The sequence below is a fragment of the Muntiacus reevesi genome, chromosome 5 (assembly GCF_963930625.1).
Source record: "Muntiacus reevesi chromosome 5, mMunRee1.1, whole genome shotgun sequence".
NCBI classification, from domain to species: Eukaryota; Metazoa; Chordata; class Mammalia; order Artiodactyla; family Cervidae; genus Muntiacus; species Muntiacus reevesi.
Genome location: NC_089253.1, coordinates 115,631,011 through 115,642,493, shown reverse-complemented (window position 1 = coordinate 115,642,493; position 11,483 = coordinate 115,631,011). Strand labels below are relative to the sequence as shown.

General features: G+C 52.1%; 1 pseudogene; it reads left to right on the top strand.

Moving 5' to 3' along the window:
* The first annotated feature begins 2,467 nt into the window (after positions 1-2,467).
* Positions 2,468-5,609, top strand: LOC136169419 (large ribosomal subunit protein eL29 pseudogene; annotated as a pseudogene).
* The last annotated feature ends 5,874 nt before the right edge of the window (positions 5,610-11,483 follow it).

Here is an 11,483-nt window from a genome sequence, read left to right as displayed (position 1 = left end):
ATCTCATAAACTGCCTCAGTTCAGTTCCGCTCAGTCGCTCAGTATCCGACTCTGGGATTTCATGGACTGCAGTATGCCAGGCCTCCCTGTCCATCACGCACTCCCAGAGTTTACTGAAACTCCTGTCCATTGAGTCGGTGATGCCATTCAACCATCTCATCCTCTGTCGTCCCCTTCTCCTCCCGCCTTCAATCTTTCCCAGCATCAGGGTCTTTTCAAATGAGTCCGGTTTTTGCATCAGGTGGCCCAAGTATTGGAGTTTCAGTTTCAGCATCAGTTCTTCTAAGGAATATTCAGGACTGGTTTCCTGTAGGATGGACAGAGTGGATCTCCTTGCAGTCAAGGGACTCTCAAGAGTCTCCTCCAACAGCACCGTTCAGAAGCATCAATTCTTTGGCGCTCAGCTTTCTTTATAGTTCAACTCTCACATCCATACATGACCACGGGAAAAACCATAGCCTTGACTAGACGGACCTTTGTTGGCAAAGTAATATCTTTGCTTTTTAAGATGCTGTCTAGGTTGTACTGTTTCAGACTCACTGCCAAAATTTCACTGGGCAAGGCAGTGTGTGTTTGTGGGGTGGGACATAGGATGTGCTGGTTTATTTCAGCCATATCCAAGCCAGCAAGAGCTACTTAACCCAAACACACACACACACACACGCACACGCACACGCACACACATGAGTGTCTGTCCCGCCACGCAGGGCAACAGCAGTCTCTCACCTGTCTAGTGATGCTTCCAAGCCAAACAATGGGAGTGGTAGTGAATGTCCTGACTCCTCTTAACCGCCCGGGACAACTTCTGTAAAATGGAGCCCAGCTCAGCGATTCTGCCCTGGAGGCTGCTCCCGTGCCCCTGGGGGTCCTCGGGCCACGCTGTCCCAGACTCAGCCCGCTGTCCCAACAGTGGGCTTCCCTCCGCTGACCGCTCACAGCTGGGCAGTGGACTCTCCACTCCTGCTGACCAAATATCAAGAAGCAGTGGCCTGTGCGGAACGAAACTCTTTTTTTATGTTGGGCAAAAGGATTTGCACGCACCTAGTCTCTAAACCGGGTTACCAGAGGACTCGTGAAAACACGCTCTCCACGTTGGGATAAACGCTTGTCTGCACCTGGAAGACGAGCCTCCTTCAACAGGGGACTTTCCTCGGCGTTTCTCCTGGTCAGGTGCTTCTCAGGTAGGCTCCCAAACCCTTTTCCCCTGCCGGCATACCCAGAAAAGGGTCCTCTTTGTACAACACCCTGGGGCAGAGGGTGGGGCTGCTCTGAAGGCCCCAGGAACTGCCCCCCACACCAGGGCTCACTCTCCTGGCAGGCCCCATCCAGACGCTCAGCATCCCGGCCTGCCTCAGAATCCCCTGGAGTGGGGGGCCTTGTTAACCCCAGCGTGCTGTGCCCCACCCCCGAGGTTCTGATTCTGCAGGTGGGAGGTGGGGCCTGAGGACTGGTGTCCCGCACAAGCGCCCAGGTGGCGCACAGCAGCAGGTCTGCGGCCCACACTTCCAGAGATCCCGCCCTACAGAAGCTGCCTCTCATCTTGCTTCCCTAGGTGGCCTGAGCACACTGTGCCTCTTTAGGGGGTCTCCCCAGGCTCAGCCTCCCCCACAACAACCCTGTACCGGCTCCCCTAGCTTGCCCCAGAAACCCTTCCTCGAGCCTCACTGGAAACAGTACCTGGTTGTTTCTTTCATGATCCAGAGGGGAGGCTTCTGTCTTTTCCCTGTGAAGAGGAACAAGGTAGAGATTGGGTTTCTTAACCGTCTGGACGGCTCTGAGCCGGGCAGGTGCATTTGTGGCTATGGAGAGGAGGCACGCAGATGGCACCACTGGCCCGTCTCCAGCCTGCGAGGGACACACGGCATCGGGCACCTGTGCAGAAACAGCCCGAGCACCCATGGGAGACACGGGGCAGCCCAGGCTGGTCCCTGGAGAGAGTCAGCTGTCGCTCTTCCCTATCAGATGTTTATCTTCCTCCCTTCCCCTTGCTTTTGGACCACTTCAGAGAACAGGGTGGCTCTGAGATGGGGGCAGCAGACTTTGCTTCTAGGAAAGGAGGGTTGGAAAAACCAGTCTCTAGGAAAGCAGCTTTCTCCTCGGTGAAGATGGCATTAACATACATCTGGTTCGCGCAGTATCCTGATCACCATGAATCGAGGACGGCAAACAACACGCTTACATGTTTTGGAGAAAAGGTAGCAAAGGAGAGAAGAGACTGTCCCAGAGACTGGGCCCAAAATCCAGCACTTTCAACAGGCCAAACTCCTGGGCTTGATGCTAAGGCCTCCTGAGCAAGTAAAGGAGGGAAAAAGGGACTTCCCTGGCGGTCCAGGGGTTAAGACTCCATGCTTCCACAGCAGGCAAGCACGATGCGACCATAAAATTAAAAAAAAAAAAAATTAAAGGAGGGAAAGAGATGTTCGTGGTCTCACTTCTTACGTTCTGGGAGTCACCTAGTGATCCCGGCATGGCCACGCTGGGTCAGACTCACACAAGACAACCACTTCCCAGAATTACGTATTCACTTCTCGAACTATCAAATATGGGCTCACCAACCCTTCCTCTGCCTGTTTATGTTTTCTCTGTTTTATTCATAAGGACAATGAATTGTATGATTAGGACTTTCATTTTTTTCTTCTTCTTTAAATGACCTCTTAAGATCTTCTCTGGGATTCTGTCTCACAGGTTAATTATGGGGTTTATTCATTTATTCATTCAACAAACATTAAACAGTAATTTCGGGCCAGGGTTGCAGAGCCACGTGAGACCTGCTGCCAGGTCTGGCAGTCTGGTGAGGACAGACATATGGAGGATTTAAATGGTGAGAAAGTGCTGAGGAGGGGATCTGAGCCGAGTGCTGAGCACACGAGCGAGGATGAACTCTGTGGGTGGGGCTGGGGAAGGCTCTGAGCGGAGCTGCGTCTGGCAGGAGCATCTCCAGGCCCCTGCGGGACCTCCCCCGAGTTTTCTGTCTTCTCCAAACAAGAGCTTAGCAAAAGCTGCTCTGGGCAAAAGCTCTGCCCTTAGCACACGCATTTGAAACCCTACCTCCCCAGTGCTGTTTTTATTCTCTAGTTTCCTTCCGCACTAGCTCAGCTGACTTTCCCAAAAGGAATATGTGGCTGGTATATTTGGTGTGTTCCTGTCACTTCATCGCCTCCTAGGAACAAGTGAGCACTTTAAAATTGAGAAAGATTCTCCTGAATTTGAAGGGTTTATAGGAACTCTAGCTGGGCAGGGGACCGGATCCCATGAAACACCCTTTCCAAAACTCAAATTCAGTTTGTACAACAATAACCAGGGATGCTTGCAATGAAAAACAAAACAAAACCGAATGAAAAAAACCTCATGGGTTGTTCCAGCCCACTCCCAGAAATTGATTCTTTAGACCCAGGATGCTGCCATGGAATTTTTCACAAGCAACTGGCCATCTTTGCCTCTGTAGGTTCTTACCACTTATTTGGAGGACTACTTGGGCTGCTGCTAAATGAAGAGATTCCTCCAGAAAACAAGGTTCGAGGGGGTGGGGAGGGGGGCTTGGAGGATCCAGTGAAGCCTCTGGCTTAAGAAGGAGCCAGAGAACCACTTGGGGCATCGTCCACAGCTGGGAAAAAGCTCACTGAAGGCCTCACTGCAGAAGGGTCCACAGGAACATCACTGATCCATCAGCAAGCATGCCGGTCAGGCTCCCGACTGAAGGGCTAAGGTCCTTCTAGAGGAGGAGACAATAACATACCCCATCTGCTGAGAGCATTACAGTTCCCAAAGGGCTTCATTGCATGATCTCATCTGACCATCATAGTCGCCACATGTGAGAGGCAAGTTTTGATTCCTGTAACCCTGGCAGCAACACAAAATGCTGGGAGAGACTTCAGCATCACCCTGGCCGGCTCCCCGTTCCCCAGTCCACCCCCAACAAGCCTACCATCTAAGCAAAATGGTGTATGCGTGCTTGTTGACAATATCCCAGCATCTCCTTTTAGGGCCCCAAGTGCCTCCTATAATAAACTCTGAAGCCTCACTGATCACAGCCATTTTGCAGAGGGGTAAACTCAGGCTCAGCCTTGCCAAAAGTTGCGTAGCTAGAAAAAAATGGAGCTGGGACTAGGACAGATTCGCAAGGCAGGCCTCTCCCTTGCCTCATATGAACTGCCTCCTTGGGGAAAGGAGGGTCAGAAAACCCAAGCAGGGAGAAGCAGGCACAACCCCAGCCTCAGGCTCTGACCTGAGGGATGACCCAGAGGGAGGCACATCCCTAAGGTGTCGGCGTGGATGGCCAGCCTGGCGGGCATCATGGGCTGGCTTTCGTAGCCCCGGCACCAATCTGCTGCAGGCACTCCTGCCTCTAACACCCACGGTCTCGGGCATCGGGCCCCCTGCAAACTCTCACTAGTGTGCTTAAGGCAGCCCCCTTTCTATGTAGACTCCACCCTCTGAGACTTGTAGCAAGGATCTGGGTCAGTGACGGAAGTCAGACATAGAGAGGTGGACACTCTGGGCTGCTAATTATGACAATGATCGTAAGCTAAACTTCTTGTTCTGTTCAGTCGCTCAATCGTGTCTGACTTTTTGCAACCGCATGGACTGCAGCACGTGAAGTTCCTCTGTCCTTCACCATCTCCCAGAGCTTGCTCAAACTCACGTCCATTGAGTAGGTGATGCTGTTTAACCATCTCATCCTCCGCTGTCCTCTTCTCCTTTGGCCTTCGGTCTTTTCCAGTATCAGGGTCTTTTCCATTAAATCAACTCTGCATCAGGTGGCCAAAGTATTGGAGCATCAGCTTCAGCAACAGTCCTTCCAATGATTAGTCAGGGTTGACTTCCTCAAGGAGAAAATCAATCACATTGGTGATTCCCAAACCTGGAGATCTGGGGATCTTTTGGCATAAAGTTGAATAAGTCATGCCTACTTGCTCCTGTGTCAGATACCTGGAGGGAGCTGAAAGTTCATATATGTTAGGCTCTTTGATAACACCTATATGTTGAATAAAGTTTGAAGTTTAAACCCACCCATGCTTCTCCTGTGTTTATCTTAGTGATGGTTGTGTAGTTTAGGGTCTGCAGCAGAAAATGTATCTTAAAAAGCTACCTTGGCCTTTTCTCATCTGGTCCCAGGCGCTTCAGGATCTGCAGGCCCCAATGCAAACGTGGCCAAGTCCAAGAACCACACCACGTACAAACAGTCCCCCAAATGGCACAGAAACAGCATCAAGAAATCAAGGATATGAGTCTCTTAAGGTGGTGGACCCCAAGTTCCTGAGGATCATGCACTTTGCCAAGAGATACAACAAGAAGGGCCGGAAGAAGACGCCAACAATGCCAAGGCCACAAGTGCAGGTGCTGAGGCTATCAAGGCCCTCGCGAAGCCCAAGGAAGTCAAGCCCAAGGAAGTCAAGCCCAAGATCCCAATGGGCGGCAGCCACAAGCTCAGCCAACTTGCCTACACTGCTCACCCCAAGCTCAGGAAACGTGCCTGTGCGCGCATCATCAAGGGTCTCAGGCTCCGCTGGCCAAAGTCCCAGGCCAAGTCTTCAACCAAGGCCAAGGCACGTGCAGCTGCGGCTCTGGCTCCCAAGGGTGCTGAGGCCCACACCAAAGCTCTGGAGTAGAGACCTTCATCTGCCAGTGTGAAGACAGAAGGACCGATGTGACCCCTGGGCTGCAGTCTGCATAGGGCTGGTGTCCTCCTGTGCTATCTGAGCAAACAAATCTGCAACAGGATCTGTCAAAAACAAAACACTTACCTTGCTTTCCAGTGACCTGCAGCGTGAGGTGTCTGTGGTCCACCCGATGGACCCAGGAGACAGCGGGGCATCTGGGCACAACATCAACCATCCCAGGCTCGGCTCAGGTCCACTTGGCTGGCCACCTGCACGTGGGGCTCGAGGGGCCCCATCCGTCCCTTCCCTGGCAGAGTTGAGCTACTGCTCTTCCTTCTGTTTCACACCCCCCCCCCCCACCTCGGACTCTGCTCTGCAAACCATTGCTGGGGTTGGGTGGGGTTGATGGCAGCCCTGGGAGGGTGGAGACGGGCACCTTCTGGATGTAGCTTTGCCCTGGGATGGAGAGGCTCTCCCTCTGACCTGGGAACACAGGCCCGTGTCCCTGGTTTTGGAGTTGGCTGGAGCAGCCTCCCTTGTCAGCGCTGCTGTTGAGCCCCCAAAGAAGATGCTGGGGGCTGAGAGCAGGGCAGCTAGGCCAGGATGCTCGCTTGCTGTGGGATTCCCATGGGTTTCTGGGTTTGAGAACTGCCTGGCATGATAGGCAGCCCAGAAGGGCTCTGCAGTGGGGAGGTGGGCAGCAGGCAGAGACGGACAGAGCGCACAGCCTTCGGTGTCAGCTCTCACTAGCTGACTGCCTGGAGGCAGGTTACTCAGCTCTCTGAGCCGTCATGCTGGGAATTCAGTGTCGGTGGGTTAAATGAGGCGGAGATGGCGGGCTCCCCATACAGCTCAGGACGCCCAGCCGAAGCTGGTTCCCATGCCCTTCCCCTTCTCTTAGAGTCTGCGTCTCCAGCGCACAGTCAGGGCAAGCCGGATGTCAGGACCAAAGGGACAGCCTTCCTGGCAAGCTGGCCTCCTCCCCAGGACCCCCCGCAGCTGCCAGCTCCTTCCTTAAAAAACAGAACCAGTGCCCTGGAGCACGGGCAGGGGCAAAGGAAACAGCGAGAGGTCTTTGTCTCTGGACATTCGCTCCTGGCTGAGCTCAGGCGGCAGCCCCATCTCTGCAGTGCTGGTCACACAGGCTGCAGGAGGCTGAGGGGTTATCTCTTGTCTTCTCTCCCCAAGCTCCTGGCTGAGGTCCAGGGAGGGCCAAACCAGGTGAGCAGCCTTGCTCAGAAGGTCTGGATAGAGCTGTGTGCTCGCCCAGGGACGAGGCGGCTCTGCTTCTCCTGGAACCCCCTAAACATGACAGCAGCTTTTGGACCCTGGCCCCTGATGGGTCATCGTCTGAACACTGAGGCCTCTTCCAGCCCACTCTGCCAGGTCCCCATGAAATGTAAACACAGGTGGGCTTGCCCTTCTGGAAACAGACTTTGGGTTTGGCTCTGGGCTGGACTCTAGGTCTTTAAAACTGTCCATGAAGCAGCCTTGGGTGAACAGCCTGCGTGGCCTGTGGACTCCCCAGTGTTTTCCATTACTGTTTCCTCACTGATGGATTATATGAGCTGTCCTGAGAGCTTCCCTGGAGGCTCAGATGGTAAGGCGTCTGCCTACAATGCGGCAGACCCGGGTTCAATTCCTGGGTTGGGAAGATCTCCTGGAGAAGGAAATGGCAACCACTCTAGTACTCTTGCCTGGAAAATCCCTTGGATGGAGGAGCCTGGTAGGCTATAGTCCATGGGGTCGCAAAGACACGACTTCACTTTCACTTTCACTGCCTCCTCAGTCCAGTCTGTCCCCCTTGTTGTTCACTCTGTGGCCACTGGGTGGCAGAGTGAGGCACCGTCCTATTGGCGCCCTCCAGCTGGGGCTCCATCACTTCATGGCAAACAGATGATGGGGAAACAATGGAAACAGTGACAGACTTTATTTCCTTGGGCTCCAAAATCACTGTAGATGGTGACTGCAGCCAGGAAATTAAAAGACACTTGCTCCTTGGAAGAAAAGCTATGACCAACCCAGACAGCATATTAAAAAGCAGAGACGTTACTTTACCAACAAAGGTCTGTATAGTCTAAGCTATCATTTTTCCAGTAGTCATGTATGGATGTGAGAGTTGGACCACAAAGAAAGCTGAGCACTGAAGAATTCATAACTTTTGAACTGTGGTGTTTAAGAAGAGTCTTGAGTGTCCCTTGGACTGCAAGATCAAACCAGTCAATCCTAAAGGAAATCAGTCCTGAATAATCATTGGAAGGACTGATGCTGAAGCTGAAGCTCCAATACTTTGGCCACCTGATGTGAAGAACTGACTCATTTGAAAAGACCCTGATGCTGGGAGGGATTGAGAGCAGGAGGAGAAGGGGATGACAGAGGATGAGATGGTTGGATGGCATCACCGACTCAATGGACATGAGTTTGAGTAAACTCCAGGAGTTGGTGATAGACAGGGGGGCCTGATGTGCTGCGGTCCATGGGGTTGCAAAGAGTCGGACACTACTGAGCAACTGAACTGAACTGATCGGGGGCTCCATGGATACAGCCCAGATTCTCAGGCTTGAAGTATCACTCAAGGACTTGTTCAACTACTTTTGTCCTGCCTCTTACTGTGTGAATCTGGCAGGTTACTAAGCTCTCTGAGCCAATTTTCTGATTCAGCAGTCCGAGGTGGGGCTGAGAGTTTGTATTTCTATCAAGTTTCCAGGTGATATGGCAGCTGCTGTTCAGGGGACAGTGTCAGGGGCTAAAAGTCCCTCCCTTGCTCCTGGGAGTCCAGTGGCCTGGGATCAAACGCTCTGATCTCGTAAAAAGTGGGTAGAGGTGACCATGCACAGCCCTCTTTCAGGAAGGCTCTGGTGCTGGCATTTCCCGCCCCATCCCCGTCCCAACATCCTTTATCACCATCCCTAGAGCGTATCTCCACTGAAGCACTCAATGGTCAAACAGTCAACCTGTCTGTAACCACAGAAGCCCAACACCGAGTGGACGCCATTGAAGAGAGAACAGAGATTGGAGAAGATGACAGAGGACAGAAACAGCCGCGCACATGCGCACTGGCCCCAGGGCGACGCCAGACGGGACAACGCCCACCTGTACTGGGGTTTGAGCCGGGAGGCAATCCAAGAGGGCCCCTCCTGCCCTTCTTCACTGCACCTTTCCCAGGCTCCTTGTGGCATGTGACAGGGTTCTGGCTCAAGGCACCCCAGGGCTTTGACAACCCCATGGCACACAAGCTGAGACAGACAGAGAGAGAAATGGACAGAGGAACACAGAGCAAGGGAGAGAGAATATAACTTGGGAGCTTTGGATCAGGGCGGGAATGGCATCACTTCCACCGACATTCCACTGGTAAGAACCCAGTCGCATGCCACAAGGAGCATGCAGAAGGTGCTGTGAACAAGGGCAGAAAGCGGCTCTAGGATTTTCTCCCATCTCAAAAGTGCAAGTGTTAGTCGCTCAGTCATGTCCCATGGACTCTTTGAGACCCCCCATGAACTGTAGCCCACCAGGCTCCCCTGTCCATGGAATTCTCCAGGCAGGAATACTGGAGTGGGTTGCCATTTCCTTCTCCAGGGAAACTTCCTGATCCAGGGATTTAACCCAGGTCTCCTGCATTGCAAGCAGATTCTTTACCATCTGAGCCACCAAGGAAGCCCCAGTCCTTCATGGCTGCATGGAGCAGAGCAGCCCCTTCCCCACACCCATTAGGACTTTATGAGAGAACAATGAACTCCCACTGAATTAATCTGCTGAAATCTCAGACTCGATCTATCTACCTGCAATAGAATGCAGCATTCCCCAACCAATGTATCAGACACAAATGGGAAGGAAGAAAGACAGTAGACGCCTCTACAACATACAGCCCTGCCGGTCACTCCATTAGTCTGATCAGAACAAGCTCATTTAACATCTCGGGCTCTAGCACGGTAACAATTACCACCTGTGGAGTGTGCACATGGGCCACAATGCTTTCCCTTCAGGAATTCATTTTATTCCCTATAAGAATGTGAGCGGTGGTACAACTGTAATCCCTGTTTTGAAGATGCAGATCTGAGGTGGGCGGCCAGCACGCCATTAAGTACTGTACCCAAGGTCATGCAGTGATCACCTCTGGTAAGAGGCAGCGGCAAGATCTGACTCCAGGCTCCCTGTCTGTAGCCCACATGCTCTAAACTGCACCAAACCCTCCCGAAAGACTCAAGGCCCAGTCCTTGGCTGTGGGGAGCTTAAACTGAGCTGGGAAGACATCATGGTGTATACTTGAGAGTGTGGATTTCAGGTGAAGGAAAAGAATTTGTCTAACCCTAAAATGGCTTGCTAAATGCAAATGTGATGACCCCACAGTTGAAGGAGCAGGTTGGGAGTAAGGGAAGATGGGATTAACGCAACAGGAACAGATCCCTGGTAACCTTTGGAGTTTGACGAAACAGTGTATCAGTTTGGAGAACCCCGTATGAATCTACAAATTCCCCAACTTCCCTTCCCCTCCTGCTCTCCACACCATCCCGAATCCTCCTCTTCAGCTTCTCGATTTCAGGTCTTTCCCAAGAGCTTAACCCAGAAGTGGGTCTGTCTCCTTCACTGTTGTATCCCTAGCCCCTAGAACGGGGCTAGGCCTACAGTAGGTGCTCAGTATTTGTGGGATAAATTGATGGGGAGAAATATAGCTGGCAGGGGCTTGGCAGCAAGAGTTTCTTCACTTGGAGCCTCAAATCTTTGAAAGCTATGGGCCGTGGAATCTCAAGAGGCCATCTGGTCCATGCCTTGCTCCGCTGGGGACTGTCTGCCAATCATCCCGTCTCTTCTTTCCTTAAAGACCTAATACATGACAGCAGGGCTGACAGAGGCTTTGAGAGACCACATAGTCCAGGTGATCTCCGCTGGGATCTGTACAGTATTCCAGTTTATGGTATACCAGTGCCTGGACCTGCTCTTGGAAAGATTCTCATTTGATTGGTCTGGGCTGTTGCCCAGGTATCAGAATTTTTAGTAGCTCCCTAGGTGCTCCTCATGTGCTGCTGAAGCTTAGAACTAGACAACTAACACAATCCCTTTGTTTTATAGACCAAGTCTCAGAGAAGAGAAGGGGCATGCCCAGGATTACTCAGCCAATTCTTGAAGGGATGAGCCCCAAGTCCAGTGAGCATGCTTCTCTACTCCAAAGGCCTCCCCATCATCTCTTCTGAAAATGCATTTTTTGATCTCCTGGTTTTTGTGGCTGAAAGTGATTCCTAAGGTTAGAACCTTTGAACCTTTCCTTGATCTTCCGAGTGGATTCAGCTTTAACCCAGAGTTTCAATCCACTCCAAAAGCAGTATCACCCAGGTCCTCCTTCTTGCTCTGGATGGTCCTCCCTTTATGACCACATGCAAGTTCTTCAGCGTCTTGGGGAGGTCTCCCCGCACGCCTGGGGAGCGTCTCTGCTCCACAAGCCTTCCCTGCTCAGTTCCGTTCTGGGTTTCTTTCCTCCACTCAGTTGCCTTTAATGCACTTATTCTTCTCCAGGCTAAAGTCCTCCCCGAGCACCCCCTGCACACTGTGCTGTCCCGGGCAGGAAAGATCTGACAGACAGTGGGCTTTGCCTCCTATTGCATTTCTCCTCCTTGATGACTCCCCTCTGGCTCTGCAAAGGGAAAGCTGGCCCCAGAAAACTGCCTCTGTCCTCCTCCCAGCTGGCACACAGCTAACTTGATTCATGCCCTTGGAACACACATAATCGGATCTCATTTGTTAAAAAAAATAAAACAAAACCAAAAAAAAAAAAAAAAACCCCAGCAGTGCAAAACACACACTGATAAAGACTTTGGCGAAAGATGATACAAAGTAGATCGACTGTTCCTTAACCAGGAGCTCAGTAAACACCCTCTTCCTGGGAGAGCC